The sequence below is a fragment of the Callorhinchus milii genome, unplaced genomic scaffold, assembly GCF_018977255.1.
Source record: "Callorhinchus milii isolate IMCB2004 unplaced genomic scaffold, IMCB_Cmil_1.0 Scaffold4, whole genome shotgun sequence".
NCBI lineage: Eukaryota > Metazoa > Chordata > Chondrichthyes > Chimaeriformes > Callorhinchidae > Callorhinchus > Callorhinchus milii.
The window spans coordinates 77,500,504-77,516,497 of NW_024704745.1; the positions used below are offsets into that span (position 1 = coordinate 77,500,504).

Sequence of the window (15,994 nt, forward strand, 5' to 3'; positions counted from 1 at the left end):
CATAATTCTTTATAGGTAATTTGTGTCAAGTGCAGTGAATGGTCTATTTGCAGGCAAATGCAGCAGCTAATCTGTGCCCAACAATGTGCCGCAAACACACAGCAAATAACCAACAGGAGGAATTGATCACTGAATTGTGCGAGACGACAAACAGTCTGGAATTTCTGTCCTGACACTGGCCCCCACAAGAGGTCACCTCTAGTCTGTGATAGCGGGATCCAAAACAAGGGGACAAGGTGAAGTCCTGTAGCGTATTGGTTAGATTATTCGCCTCGCAAGCGAGAGGAACCAAGTTTGATTCCCGGGCCGGGTGAAATCTTAAGCAAGTTTTCTTACTCCACACGGTTTTGTTTACCTAGCAGTAAGTAGGAAACCGGTTGTTAATCATTTGGCGGGTGATTAGAATACAGCACAGAAACAGGCCATTTAGCCCAACTGGTCTATGCTGGTGTTTATGTTCCACATGAGCCTTCTCCTGCCCTTCCTCAACTAAGCCTTCAAGCATAACCTTCTATTCCTTTCTCCCTGATGTACTTATCGAGCTTCCCCTTAAATACATCTATGCTATTTGTCTCAACTCCACGTTCCACATTCCCACTACTCTCTGTGTGAAGAAACTTCTTTTAACTTCCCTATTTGATCTATTTGTGACTATTTTATATTGATAAATTTATATTTTATATTTTAAATGATTGTGGAGTCCTGTAGCTCAGTGGTTAGAGCACTCGCTTTGCAAGTGAGAGACCTGAGTTCAATTCCAGGCAGGTCAGGGCGAAACCTTGGGCAAGTTTCCTTACTCCACACGCCTAATAATAATCCCTTCAAAAAACAATAATAAATTGGTCATTTTCAATCTACGACTGTTTGTGGGACATTGCTGTGCGCAATTGGCTGCCGCGTTCGCCCACAAATATACAGTCAATTCACTTTACAGTGTGTTCTGTGAAGCGCTTTGGGACGTCCTCCCGACGTGAAAAGCGCTATATCAAATGCAAGGATTATTATTATTATTATTATTATTGATTGAAATTGTACTCAGATTCTCTCACTTGTGAGGGGAGACCTCTAATCAATACTCTACAGGACTCCTCAGACCCCTCTTGACCTTCTCTGCTCTAATGAAGAGCTACCCAGCTTCTCTAATCTTTCCCCATAACTACAGCCTCATCCAACTGAACTCCAAACTGCTTCATAATAGATACTAGGAAACTTTCAAGCCATAGTTTGAACCCACAGTTACGTTGGCCCTGTTAAACTATTAAATTGAGGGTCTAATAGTTTGATTAAACTGTCATTAGAGAAAAAGATTAAGCAGAATCAACTTTTAATAAGCACTCATCCGCTGTATTTTCCTCTATACATTGGGATAATTGATTGTATAATTGTGTTGAGTCTGATACGCAGGTCTGTCTGGTGGCTCTGTGGAAATAACAGAGTCCTGGACAGAGCAGTGATTAATGCCCATACTGTAAAACAAATAACCCGGAGAAAAGTGGCAGTGATAAATGGGCCGGCGAGAAAAGGAGCTTGTTCGTAAGAAACGGCAGTCACTGGATTTGTGTATATTAATCATTTGTGCAGAGCTGTTCTTTATTAATATCAATAATAATGCTTCCATTTGATATAAGTCTCAAAGCGCTTCACCTCATTGACAAGTCTCAAAGCGCTTCACAGAGTATACTGTAAAGTGGATTGACTGTGTATTTTGTCGATGAAACGTGGCAGCCAATTGCACACAGCAGTGTCCCACAAACAGTCGTGGATTGAGTGACCAAATGTTTTTTTAATTTGAAGGGATTATAAAACCTTATTACAATTACTATTAGGAAGTTCTGGAAGGAAGGAACCAATCTGGTGATTTTGTGAGTGACACAAGGACCTATGGTACGTGGGGATGTTTGTGATCAGAAATGGAGCATTAATATCAGGTTCATAATTGTAAGCAGCTGTAAAAGGAAAGGGTATTCTCCTGGCCTCAATTGGTAGCACTCTCACCTCTGAGTCAGAAGGTTGTGGGTTCAAACCCCCACATCGGGCTCACATAGTCCTCACATAGTCCGAGCTGACATTCCAGGGCAATGCTAAGAGCTTGCTACAGTGTCGGAGTGGCTGGCCTTCAGATGAGACGTTAAACCGAGGTCCTCTCTGTTTGTTCAAGTGGACATTAAAGATCCTATGGTACTATTCAAGAGAAAAACAGGAGTTTCTCTCGGAGTCCTGGCCCCAGATAAAATTGATCATTCACTTCATGGCAGTTTGTGGGTCTCATTGCTTTGTGCAAATGGGTTGCCACCTTCGCCTACGAAAATACACAGTCACTACACTTTACAGTTTATCCTGTGAAGCACTTTGAAATTTTAGCCATTCATTTTGAAACCGATGAATGGATTTCAATGAATTGCGTTCGCGTTTGGCTCGCAAGTGAGAAGGTCTTTGTTTGATTCCCAACAGGGCAAAAGCTTAGGCAAGTTTCCTTACTCCACACGCCTCTGTTTACCGACCAGTAAAAGTAAGAACCTGATTGTCAGTTGATTGGCAGATTGGGTAAAAATCCCTCCAAAAAAAAGTGGTCACTCAATCCACGACTGTTTGTGGGACAGGGCTGTGTGCAATTAGCTGCCACATTTCTCCCACAAAATGCACACAGTCAATCCGCTTTACCATATATTCTGTGAAGCACTTTGAGACATCTCAACGGCATGAAGAGACGCTATATCAAATGCAACAATCATCATTATTATTAATTCCAAATCAAGACTGAATTTATTTGTTTCCAAAGTTAGGATAATGAGGATTGCAGATCATCGCTGATAAGAATACTTGCATTTCATTCAGTGTCTTTGTCGTGAAAACATCTCAAAGGTAACTGATCTCAAATGTAGTGACTGTGTATTTGTAGGCAAAACACACAAGTTAATTTGTGTCCCACAAACAGCCATGAGGTGAATGACATATATTGGTTGACCGAGTTGTTACGATCTGGAAGGCACTGCCTGAAAGAATGGTGGAAGCAGATTGAACGATAACTTTCAAAAGGGAATTGGATACATTCTTGAAAAGTAAAAAAAATCACAAGGCTATGGGGAAAGAGCGGTGGAGTGGGACTAATTGGATAATTCTTTTAAAGAGACAGCACAGGCACGATGGGCCAAATGGCCTCCTTCGCTGCTGTAGGATTCTATGATTCAATATTTCTTATTACCTGGTAATTGTTGGCTGGGTCACTGGGATAAACTCCCTTTCTCTTTCCAAGTAGCGCCACAGCATCTTTAATGACCACACAAACAGAGACAGATGGAGTCATAGTTTCCACATCTCATCCAGAGGCTGAGTTCATCTCATTTGGTGATCCCACATTTGTGGAACTTGGCAACTCCATCCTGTCAGCATCCAGCCCTGAAAGGGCTGATTAACAAAGTCAATCTTGTTATACCATCAGCCAGCCCTCAATTGAATTGCACTGTATGATCATCAGGTGATATCCTGAATAAACACTGTATAAGCATTGCTAATCGATAGCAGCAACTAAGCAGTGATATAAGGTGAAAGAGGTTAATCATTGGAACTGATCAAGTCAATCCCTCTTTGTCTCTTGCCAATTTCCTCCTTCAATTCTCCACACTCCTGGCAGCATTTTGACTTTTATTTCCTTCTACTAGTGTCGTTTGGTCAGAGTTTGATCCCACAAGTACTCGTCAGGATGGGATCCAGCAGCTTAATGGTTAGGGTTCGCCTCGCAAGCGAGAGGACCTGGTTCGATTCCCGGCAGGGAATTTTGTGGACGCTGCTGTGTGCAATTGGCTGCCGCGTTTCGCCCACAAAATAAACAGTCAGTTCACTTTACAGTGTATTCTGTGAATAGCTATGAAATGTCTCAACAACGTAAGACACTAACAGGTAAGGTGGTCCTAGCTGAACAAGCGGTGGGAAAGCTTACCAGACAGCAATATCAATGGCAAGCTGTGTGGTTTTAGCTCCAGCAGTTACCCCAACGCACACTCTGGGGTCTGTAAGCCTTGGCTCTTGCCAACCAGCATCTAATACTCTCCAGAATTTGGTAAGCGTGAAAAGTCCCTCCAGGGAGAGAGAGAGCATTCCATTTGAACAATCTATCTCTGGGATTCCCATGTGTAGGTGGGATGCATGGCATCTTCAGCTTGGTTTGGATACTTTTAAGCACGGTGATGGGTTTCCGCATGTGTCAGACACCCCGCTGACCCCCCAAAAAATAAAATTTATATTGAGATCACTGAAGAGGATTGACTCAATGTGGACAATCTGTGGTCAAGAATGGTACCTTGTAGCTATCTCAGCCCCCAAGGGAGGATAGTCAAAGCCTGAGCCTGGGCTCACCTGACATCCTCACACGCACACCTCCAACAGAAGTCTCTGGGCAGAGATCAGTGTCTGGACCGACCCCTAGAGTTTAAGACATAGCGATTCTTAAAATGGAAATCCTCAATGATGAAACCAGATGTACTTCAGGCAGAGCTGCGATCTCTTCACTCTACTGTATTCTTGAGGGTCTTATTAATAATAATCCTTGCATTTGATATAGCCCCTTATCACATCTACGAGACGTCTCAAAGCGCTTCACATAATATACTGTAAAGTGAATTAATTGAAGGCAAAATTAACCCGTTGGTCAGTATTGAATCTAATTGCAATGGGCTCTGCCTATCTGGAGATGAGGCAGCTCTCTGAGACCCTATCCTGCGTTAAGGGCCCTATATGTAAATACATTTAAACGTCAACACAGCACGATACAGAATCTGACATCCAAATATCCCCTTTGGTCTTAGCTCTCAATCCTAGCCTTAAAATCAAAGACGCTGTAGAATTTCAGAAATTCTCTGAATTCTGTCTCTGTCTTGAAGCCAGTTCTTTTCCCAACGTGGATAGATTGGACTATACTCAGTAGATACAATTGCAGACTCATAGAAATTTACAGCGAAAAAGGAGGCCATTCAGCTCATCGAGTCTCCACCGGTTCTCAGAGCAAAGTATTCATTAATTCCCACTGCCCCTCACAATCCCCATATACCTTCAAGCCTCTATCTTTCATGGACTTGTCGACTTACCTCTTGAAACCCACAATGGACTTTGCCTGTACAACAACAACCACAACAAATTGCATTTATATAGCGCCTTGACTTGGCAGGGCATTCCACATCCCAACAACAATGTGTGAAAAAAATCTCCTAACCTCTTCTTTTGCTCTTCTTTTGGTTGATATCTGATATCTATATACTCTAGTCACTGACTCCCCTACCAGAGCAAATACCAAGAGACAATGGCTTGCAGCTTCGAGGGAGCCCACAATTTGTTTACCGAGAGTTAGGATCTCAGACGCTGTTCTCCTCTCAACACGGAGGAGACCAGGTGAAAGAGCTATTGAATATAAATGCTGGCGAGAGAGTGTTTGATAAGGCCTTTGAGAGAAATTGGACTTCAGCGGCTGCACACTTCAGGAGAGCAAGCTGTATATCAATATTTGGTTGATGATATCCAATGTGGTTTGGTTCCGATTTCCTTTCACAGTTCCTGCAGAGAGCATTTCTGATTTCCACATTGAAACCCATCCTGCCTCAGTCACTAAAAAAAATCCATACATTCAATTTCAACACTGAAAGATAAGAGACTGCAAGAAAAAAAAAACTCACAAGCAAGAACATATATAACTTGATAAATGGGGGTATTTAATGTTAGAGCTGCTGTTGCAATGCATTTTAATGAGAGGGCAAGCGCGGAGAGGTTTGTCAAGCCGCAGTGTCTATTGACAAACTCAATGAAGCTAAAAGAAAGCCAAGGCAGCTTCTCTGATGAGATTATGTTGTACATTTTGTCGGGTAACTTGGGGAAAGTGCACATGGTGTATTTTTTCTATTGTGGTCGGCCTGTACCAAGGCTATCTATAGTGACAGGTGCTGCATTGCAAAGCGTGGGATGCAAATTTTTTTTGTACTGCTTCTCTCCCTCCCTCTCTCTCTTTCTCTCTCTCAAGATGGGAGAGACTGAAATTGTAGCTAACACCACACTATGTCCCATCACTGCTTTTCTTCCTTTCTTGTGTTTTTTTTTTAACTGAGTAATTATTCAGGTTGCAAACACGATTTCTAACCAACTCATAAAATCAAACAGTGTCATGTTGGGTCAGTCGAGAAACAGCTTCAAGATAAAATGCGAAGAAGGTTGAGTTGGAAATAATAAATACTGCCAAACATCTTTGCGTTTGATAGCACCTTTCATGTCGGGAGGACATTTCAAAGAGCTTCAACAACAACAACAACTTGTATTTATATAGCACCCGCCACGCAGGTTAGCTTCCCAGAGCGCTTCACAGGATTCACTGTAAAGTGTAGTGATTGTGTGTTTTGTAGTCCTGCCAAGTAATGTGGGGAGACAGATTGTGGGTTTCATGAGGGAAGCAGATAGGAACATTGCTTTGCACAAACTGGCTGCCAAGTTCACCCACAATATATATACACAGTCACTGCACTTTACAATATACCTTGTGAAGCACTTTGGGATGTCACCCTGATGTGAAAGGTGTTATACTAAATCCGAGGATTATTATCATTATCTTGGAAAATTAGAGGCTGGGATAGGGATAAAGGAGGGCAGTGGGAGTGAATAAACAGCTTTCTCTGAGAGATGGTGCAGACTTGATGGGCCGAATGGCCTCTTTCTACACTATAAATTTCTATGGTTCTATGATTCATGAGTCACGCCTTTGGGTGACATCTTTTAAATGTCTTACTTCCCTGCAAATCATGAAGCAATTGAGAACCTGACAAAGGGTCATCAACGTGAAATGTTAACTCACGTTCCTCTCCCTATAGATGCTGCCTGACCTGCTGCGTGTTTATATTGTTTTATTTGGTCAGCTGGGTGTCCGACACATCCGGGAACCCATTACCATATTTAAGAGTATCCAAGTCAGCCTAAGAGTTCTACGTATATCTTTTTATGTCACCTACACACGGAAATGTCAGTGAGTGGAACGGAATGGGCACTCTCTCTCCCAGTGTGATGGACTCTGCTTATCTAATTCCAGAGAGTACTAAGCGCACGTTGGCAAGAGCCAAACCTGGGATATGCCAGAGTGTGCATTGGAGGCAGGATCTTAACTAATTAAAACCACATAGCTTGCCATTGAGAGCACTGTCTGGCAAGCTTCCCTCTGCTAGTCCAGCTAGAGCAAACATCCAGTGCACTATATGTCTGAACGTGACACTTGAACAGAGAGGATGCCAAGGAGGTAAGTCATTGAAGACAAGGAGAAAGTATTCAGTCAGTCAGTCACTCAATGACCAGGCTCCATATCCCAGGAGCAACAAATTCACAAGCGGATTATGAAACGGAATCTTTTCAGACTCAGTGACTCAACTCCGCATTTTCTATTTATACCATGGAAGTGCCACCAAATATCAGGGCTTTCCATTAATAATTGCTCCGTGAAATAAATGTTGCATCAATGCTCTCTCTCTCTCTCTCTCTTCCTTGAAGACCGTGCCCTGCACAACGACAAGGGATAACGTGTTCTGAGTCGGCCCCGCAGTAATAGAACATTGGCTGGCTTCAAGCCCCTGGGTTCTGTGGTGCTTAGTATCAGTGGGAAGCATTCAATAGGCCCTAGGGCCAATATGGGAGCGTAAAAAAAGACATTGTGTAACTAAACCCAAAGAATTCACTGGAAGAGGTCTGAATACAGGAAGTCTTCCACTGGTTTCATTTGCGTACAACATGCCGGCCTGTCTCAGAATGTTGTGGGTTCAAGCCCCACGTTGGGAGTTTGACACATCTTGGCTGACACTCCAGAGCAGTGATTGTGGAGTGCTATAATGTCAAGCCACCGTCCTTTCAGATGTGACCTTAAATGGAGGTCTCGGCTCTCCGAGTCGCTACCCTGCGTGAAGAGCGTTATTTAAATACAAGTTATTGTTCTTGTTGTTGTGGTCCCTCCTGCCTGTTCAGGAGGACAGTAAAGAATCTGTGGCAAAACTTGAAAAGAGAAGGGAGTCCTGGCCAACAATCCCCCAAATGAAACTGGTCATTCACTTCACCGCTGTTTGTGGGATGTCGCTGTGCACAAATTGCCTGTAAAGAAAGCCCCAGTCACCGCACATTACAGTAAATCCCATGAAGCGCATTGAGATGTCCTCCCGACATGAAAGGCTCTGTATGAAAGGTGAGGATTGGTGAATCCTTTTCTGGGAGTAATAATCCCTTCAAAATAAATAAATAAATAATAATTATATGGTCACTCAATCCACGACTGTTTGTGGGACACTGCTGTGCACATTTGGCTGCCGCATTTCGCCTGCAAAATACAGTCAATTCACAGTGCATTCTGTGAAGCGCTTTGAGCCGTGTCGAAGACGTGAAAAGGCGCGATATCAAATGCAAGGATTATTATAAGGTGACGTGCCTGCCATCAGACAAGCCTCAATATAACATATGGAGTTCAGTTCTCTCTCTTTCAAAGGAGCCTTTCGGTAATGGTATCTGAACGGGCTGATGCTGCAAATGTTGAGTTGCACGGATGAATGAGTCGCAGGCGGTGCAGTGCTTCGGAGTGGAACTCAGCCTTATCAACCCCGTGGGACTGTAGTGCCAAACACAAAGCTTCGCTTCATTTCCTTTCACAATGCTCCCTAAGGAACGGGCACAGGGGGCAATCCTGCAGAACAAATCGCACTGTGGTCACACAACCCATTCTGCAGTTGGCAATGATAAAGACTTTGATACAACACAGAGATCTCATTCACTCCTCTACCTCCTCCTCCTCCTTCCCACCCCCACTCCTCCATAACAAAAAGCCGCAGAGTCAATTTTGTGGGATTTCTTAATTAAGAGATTGAAGTGTAGTCCTGTAGCTTAGTGGTTAGAGCGCTCACCTCATAAGCGAGGGGGCCTGGGTTTGATTCCCAGTCAGGACGAAAAGTTTCCTTACTCCACACAATGTCTCCACATGCCTCTGTTTACCTAGCAGTAAGTAGGAACCCGGTGTTAATAATCCCTTTTAAAAAAATAAATAATTTGGTCACTCAATCCATGACTGTTTGTGGGACACTGCTGTGCGCAATTGGCTGCCCACAAAATATACAGTCAATTCAGTTTACAGTATATTTTGTGAAGCACTTTGAGACGTCTCAGCGACGTGATGAGGCTCTATACCAAATGTAAGGATGATTATTATAAATGGGGGTCCTTCCAGTAAGACGTGCATCTCATACATCACGCCAACATAATGCAAACCCGCTCTGAAAATAGCTGGCGCACGGAATCCATTTGCCGTTCACAAACACCCCTAAGCACTGCAAGTGTCGGCCAGGCTCAGTCTGAAATGCTTTCACCTCAGAGTCAGAAGGCTGCATGTGGGAGGGGCGGGAAGGGGTTGGTCAACAGGGTGTCTGACCCACACGAAAACCCATCACCATGCTTCAGAGCTTCTGATCCTAACTGAGATTTCCATGCACCCCAGCTTCCAACTCTTGCCAATGAGCCAGGCTGGGTATAGTGTCATCAGCAGTTCCCTGGAATATTGCGAACCCACCTGGCTCAGGAACCAGACTACCGAGACCTCTACAGACACTTGGCTCGATTCTGACATTCTGTTGCCAGGCACGTCACCTTGCAGCCAATTCAGCTCCAAGAAGATCCCACTTACCTCTCCCCCCAGAGAATAGTCACCAGTTGGATGTTTGACATCAGACAAGCCCAGGATTTCAGCCCTCACTAGGTGGATGGCAGGTACCAGGAACTCCCTATGAGCTTCCTGGTGGGCAACACAGCTTGGCATGAAATGCATGAGAACATCACCACCATTTTCCTACCCACAGCTCGGACACATGTACCTTCCCATCCCCCAAATGAAATGAATAATTTGCTTTATGACTGTAGAACATTACTGCATACAAAGTGGCTGCCTCTTTCAGCTACAAATTACAGTCACTACACTTCATAGTAAATCTTGTGAAATACTTTGAGATGTCCTCCTGATGTGAAAGGTGGCGCGTCAAATTTAAGGATTCTTATTACTACTATTACTAATGAAACTTCCTTGCTTGGCTTGCTAACTACAACAACAACATTACATTTGTACAGCGTCTTTCACATCGGGAGGACTTCCCAAGGCGCTGGACGGTGTACAGCATTTCAGATACTATAGTACTAAGATTATTCCGATTGGCCAATGGACACTGGTCAGAAGAGTTTTCTAAGTACAACTCTATTTAAGAGCCGGACTGGACTCTTCCAGCTAATGCCACCCCATCTGCAATCATATAGCATCCTACTTCTAGACAACAACCCACTACCTGGGCAAAAAACACAATCGGCAATCACGCAACAAGAAACTTAGACATACACCAGAGAGAAGGGAAAAGAATGGTATGGGAGAGAATAAGGAGCAGTTGGATACTCCTATGGAGTATAATCAATGGGACGGACTGGTTGGGCCGAATGGCCTGTTTCTATACTGTATATGCTTTGTAAAGTCAGTAAGGGATTTCTTTCTAGTTTCTGGTTCAAACACACTGGCACTTTGAATGCTTACCTGGCACACAAGGTTCCATCTTTGCTGTGTTTGTTCTGGGAGCCCCACATATAGTTCTATTGATTCTTCCCAAAATGATGAGCAAACATCTGTCTGCTAAATTAAACACATAATTTGTCTAATTGCTACACTGTACTATTAACATAATGTAATTGTCCATTAACTAATGTCTATAATTATACTAAACTAGTTGAGTTTTTTCTGTAATTGAATAACAAATACCTCGAGTGTCCTAAAAGTTGCAGGAAGGTTAAACAAAAAAAAGAGGTTAATTGGATACAGACCCATTTTAAGTGATTAGAATTCCAAAATTAAGGATTATTGTAAAAATATATGTTTTTAATTAAGTCTTGCCCTTTACAAGGAACAATGGTGTTTTAATGTAATACTCTAGTCACTGAGCTCCACATTGGGATTTGGAACTCATGGTGTTGGCTGACATTGCAATGCAATGCCGGAGGAGTGCTGCATTGTTCGAGTCGACTTCCTTTGGATGAGACGTTAAATCGACATCCCATCTGCCTGGTCAGATGGACATTAAAGCTCCCATGGCCTTATTTAAAAAGAGAAGGGAGTTTCTCCTGGTGTCTTGGCTGATCACACCATCACACCAGTCGTTGCCAGACTCCACTGGCTCCCAATCATCAAATGGAACGACTTCAAAATCCTCTCAGTCGTTTTCATATCACTTGATTCCCTCGCACCTCCCTATCTATCCAAACTGATTACCCCCCACTCCACCATTCACTGCCTCCGCTCGGGTGCCTCCGGTGTCCTATTTGTCCCTCGTGCCCTCCGTTCCACCATCAGTGGCCATGCCTTCAGCCATATGCCCCGTAACTCTGGAACTCTCTCCCTCAATACCTCCGCCTTGCCCCATCCCTCCCTTCCAGTCCCGCCAAAGGTCTTCCTTTTTAATCGTGCTTACAGTCACCTCCCACCTCGCTCTCCCACCTAGCTCATCAACAACAACAACAACAAGATTCCATTTATAAAGCGCCTTTCACGTCAGGAGGACGTCCCATTGTCAGACTCCACCACTGTGAAGCGCTCTGGGACGCTACCCTGCATGAAGGGCATGATACAAATGCAAGTTGTTGTTGTTGATAATCCTCCAGATAAAATTCATTATTCATTTCATGGCCAGTTGTGAGACATTGCTTTGTGCAAATTAGCTGCCAAATTTGCCTACAAAGTACAGTTATCACACTTCACCAAACAAAAATCATGTGAATTGCTTTGCTAGGTTTCAACGATGTGATTAAGTGCCACATAAAATGCAAAGATTATTATTTATTAGTCGGTTTTACAACTATCTCATTATTTCAGTGTGAATCCCCTCCCCAGGAACTCAGACCAATTAAAGCTGCAAACATCTGAATAAGGATCTATCCTTGTCAATAGAAAATTAAAATAGCAGCATTAGCAAATGCAACATGAAATAAGATATTCTGAGATAGTAAGCAGACAGCATCTGCATGATAATAAATCATAATAAAAATAATAAAATAATAGCATTTGATACAGCGGCTTTCATGTTGGGAGAATGTCTCAAAGCCCTCCATAGAACATACCATAAAGTGTATAATTTGTGGGTGAATGTGGCAGCCAATTTGCATAGAGCAGTGTCCCCAAAACAGCCATGAAGTGAATGATGAACTCTTTCGGAGGGATTGTTGGCCAGGACACCGGGAGAAACTCCCTTTGCTTTTTTTCGATTGGTGTTATGGATCTTTAACATCCAACCGAACAGGAAACGGGACCTCGGTTTTAACGTCTCATCTGAAGCAGCAAATCCAATAAAGCAGTGATTTTCCCCATCACTGAATGGAATGTCAACATAGACCATGTGGATTCCAAATCCCGAAATAATGAGACAATGGAGTAAATTGGGTAGAATTTCTCTCCAAAGGAGTGTAGTCTCCAGAGACAGCCTGGAGTCTGGAAACAATTATTATTCTAAAATGGCCTATTTTGCAGTGTCTGGATCTTTCAAAAGCTGCCTTTTTTCTCAATAATATAATAATAATTCTCGCACTTGATATAGCACTATATATTTTGGAACACAGCGCCTGAAAACACCGTGCCCTCAATGACATTGTTGGGCGAGCTAGTGATACAGCGTCTGTTAGGTCAGGAGCACACCACAAAGAACTTTACAGCTTATACTGTGCAGTGCCATAGGATTTTTAACGTCCATCTCAGCAGCAGGCGGGACCTCAGTTTAATGTCTCATCCAAAGAACAACTTGCATTTATATAGCGCCCTTAAAGCAGGGTAGCATCCCAGGAAGACCTCTGATAATACAGTATTCTCGGCAATGTCAGCCGACGTGAGTTTACAGTCTGGACTCGAGGCAACATTAGAGTTCTGGGTTTACATTATCAGTTGTCAGAACACTTGAGTAAATTTTGAGACTACAATGGGGGAGAGATTCTTCCTACTCGACTCCCGTTAACACCGCAAGCCAAAGCCCTAACAGTCCTAGCTGGACCAGAAGAAAGCTTGACAGACAATGACAAGCTATGTGCGTTTTAGCTGGTTAGACTCTAGCAGAAGCTTAACACAGGTTTTGGGATCTCCAAGTCTTGGCTCTTGAAAAAGCTGGCCTAATACTCTCTGGAATGAGATAAGCAGGGTGCATCCCTCTGGAGAGAGACAGAATGCATTTCATTCCAGACACAGGAATTTCCATGTGTAAATGACATGCGTGGAATTCTCAGTCTGGGTTGGATACTCTTAAGCATAGTGATGGGTTTCCCCACGTGTCAGACACCCAACTGACCAAGAAATATTCAGCAGTAGTTAGGGCACATTCTAACATAGATACATTAAGAACTGAGGAAACATATGCCTAAGTGATGCTTTTTAAATATATTATTAATGAAAGTATTTTCAACTGGCAGTCAGTTTTGTTGCCCGATTTCATAGCCGCAAACTGATATGAAATGATGATGCAGTCGGATGTGGAGCAAAACGAGAGAAAGAGAGAGAGAGAGAGAGAGAGAGAGGATGTGAAAGCATGAAACAGGAAGAAGACCATTGATGGGATTCCTTCCAACAGACTTTCTACAACTTAATACTACTAATAATAATACTTACATTTGATATAGCATCTCATCACTTTGTTGAGAGGTCTCAAAGCGCTTCACAGAATATACTGTAAACTGAATTGACTGTATATTTTGTGGGCGAAACGCAGCAGCCAATTGCGCACAGCAGTGTCCCACAGTCATGGATTGAGTACCCAAATTATTATTATTTTGCTTTGAAGGGATTATTATCCCCGGAAAGCAATCTGTCAATTGACTAACAACTGGGTCCCATCTTACTGCGAGCTAAACATAGGCGTGTGGAGTAAGAAAACTTACCTAAGGTTTTGTTCCCACCTGGGAATCGAACCGGCTCCTCTCACTTGTGAGATGAGTGCTCCAACCACTACTCTGCAGGTCTCCACATAGAGTAGAAGTTAGCACACTTGATAGCACTCCCTAAACTTAATTCCAGACACAGGATCGCTGCCCAACTTACTTAACCTCCGTGATCACTGCCCAACTTACTTAACCTCCCACAGGCCAACCTGACCAGACAACAAAAGTGTGTAATTTCATCATGATGCCTTCAAATTAATTGAAAAAAAAAACTCTATAAAGTCCAGGTTGGTCAACCATGACATCCTAACATGAACAGAAATGGGAGAAAATAATTTAGATTAAAAATAAAGGGGCAAATTCAAAACAAATCTACCATTTCAGTGAGCGAGTAGTAAATGTATGGAACTGGCTCCCTGGGTTGACAATGGAAGCAGAAAGTGTTGATTCTTCCAAAAGCAAATTAGATCAGTGTCTTTTAGGAAATAATATCGTGAGATACAGTATATAGTTTGGCCAGGATGGTGGAATGTGAACTGAATGGACCTTGGTCTTCTTTCGTCTAGCAATTCTTACGTTTTTGGAACCTTCGCTCTCAGATAAGATGAATTATTAAGGAGATAAACAGTAGCTTAAGGAATACCTGAACCCTATCAAACTTGATGTATTTTTTTAATACAGAGAGCAGCAGATTCCCTCCTCACAAAGACTATAGAGATGTCAGCTGGCCTCAGTTGCAGGCACTCTCGTCTCTGATACGGATTGTGAATTCAAGTCCCCACGTCAGGACTTATGCTCACAGTTCTGGCTCACACTACAATAAAGTGCTGGGGGTGTACTGCATTATCTAAGACTCCATCCTTCAAATGAGAGGTTAAATCGAGGTCTCATCTGTCTGAACAGTTGGACGTTAAAGATCCCATTGCACGATTCAAAAAGAGAAGGGAGTTTCCCTCTCCCAGTATCCTGGCCAACAATACCCCAGATAAAATTGTTCACTGACTCCATGACTGTTTGTTTGTGGATGTTGCTGCACTCAAAATGGCTGCCACATTCACCCACAAAATACAATCGCTGCACTATACAGCAAGTCGTGTGAAAGGCGCTTTATCAGGGTTTGTTATGATTATTTTTAGTTATCAGAACCAAAGGTAAACAGAGATAACAGTAAGTGATAGCCCTCTGTGAGGGAGTGCCATGGACTTCCATTTCCCGAGCAGTACCTTTTCATTCCAGTGAAATGATAAGAAATACCGGCCACCAGAGCTCTCCTTTTTTTTACCAATGAGGAAGACATTTGTGACAATTCCTGGGTTTGCAGTAAAAGGAGCGACTCAGATTGACCACTGCCCCAGCTCCGGGACAAATTCCATGCCAAGTTCCAGGGCAAATATCGAAAAGAACTTGCAAGCAAATTCTAGACCGAGCTCCCAGAGAAATCCCATAGTGTAGTGGTTAGAGCACTCGGGCGAAACGTTGGGCAAGTTTCCTTACTCCACACTCCTCTGTTTACCTAGCAGTAAGTAAGAACTCGGATGTTAGTCGATTGGCAGAGCTCTTTCTGGGGGTAATAATCCCTCGATAAGAAAAAAATTATTGTCACTTAATCCACGATTGTTCGTGGGACACTGTTGTGTACAAATGACTGCCGCGTTTTGCCCACAAAATTTAGCGTCAATTCACTTTCCAAAATATTCTGTGAAGCACTCTGAGGGTCCTTAATGACGCGACAAGGCATTATATCAAATGCAAGGATGATTATTATTATATTTAATAGAAATCCCAGACAGAGCTCTTAGGCAAAATGATATAAGAAAGACTTGGGACAGGTTAGAGCTTTTCCCTCTGGAGTTGGCATATTTGAGCGGATACCTGATAGAGACGTTTAAAATTATGAAAAGGTTCAATAAGGTGACACAAACACAGTGTTTCCACTTGTTGTGAGTCTATAGTATGGGACACAAATATGATATCCAGTAGTAATACTAACCTGTGCCTAAAATACTCTCCAGAAAACGCCACTCCAGGGAGAGAGTGAGAATTCCATTCCAATGAATTTCCA

At 42.9% G+C, this 15,994-nt stretch overlaps 1 protein-coding gene and 1 non-coding gene across 2 annotated transcripts in view; one reads left to right on the forward strand and one right to left on the reverse strand.

Annotated features, from left to right (window-relative positions):
• The window catches only part of gabrb3 (gamma-aminobutyric acid type A receptor subunit beta3), a 128,253-nt gene that overhangs the window by 100,975 nt on the left and 11,284 nt on the right, over positions 1-15,994 (reverse strand). The window lies entirely within an intron of this gene.
• trnam-cau lies at positions 8,870-8,943 on the forward strand. Its single transcript has one exon. It is a non-coding gene; the product is annotated as a tRNA-Met (tRNA).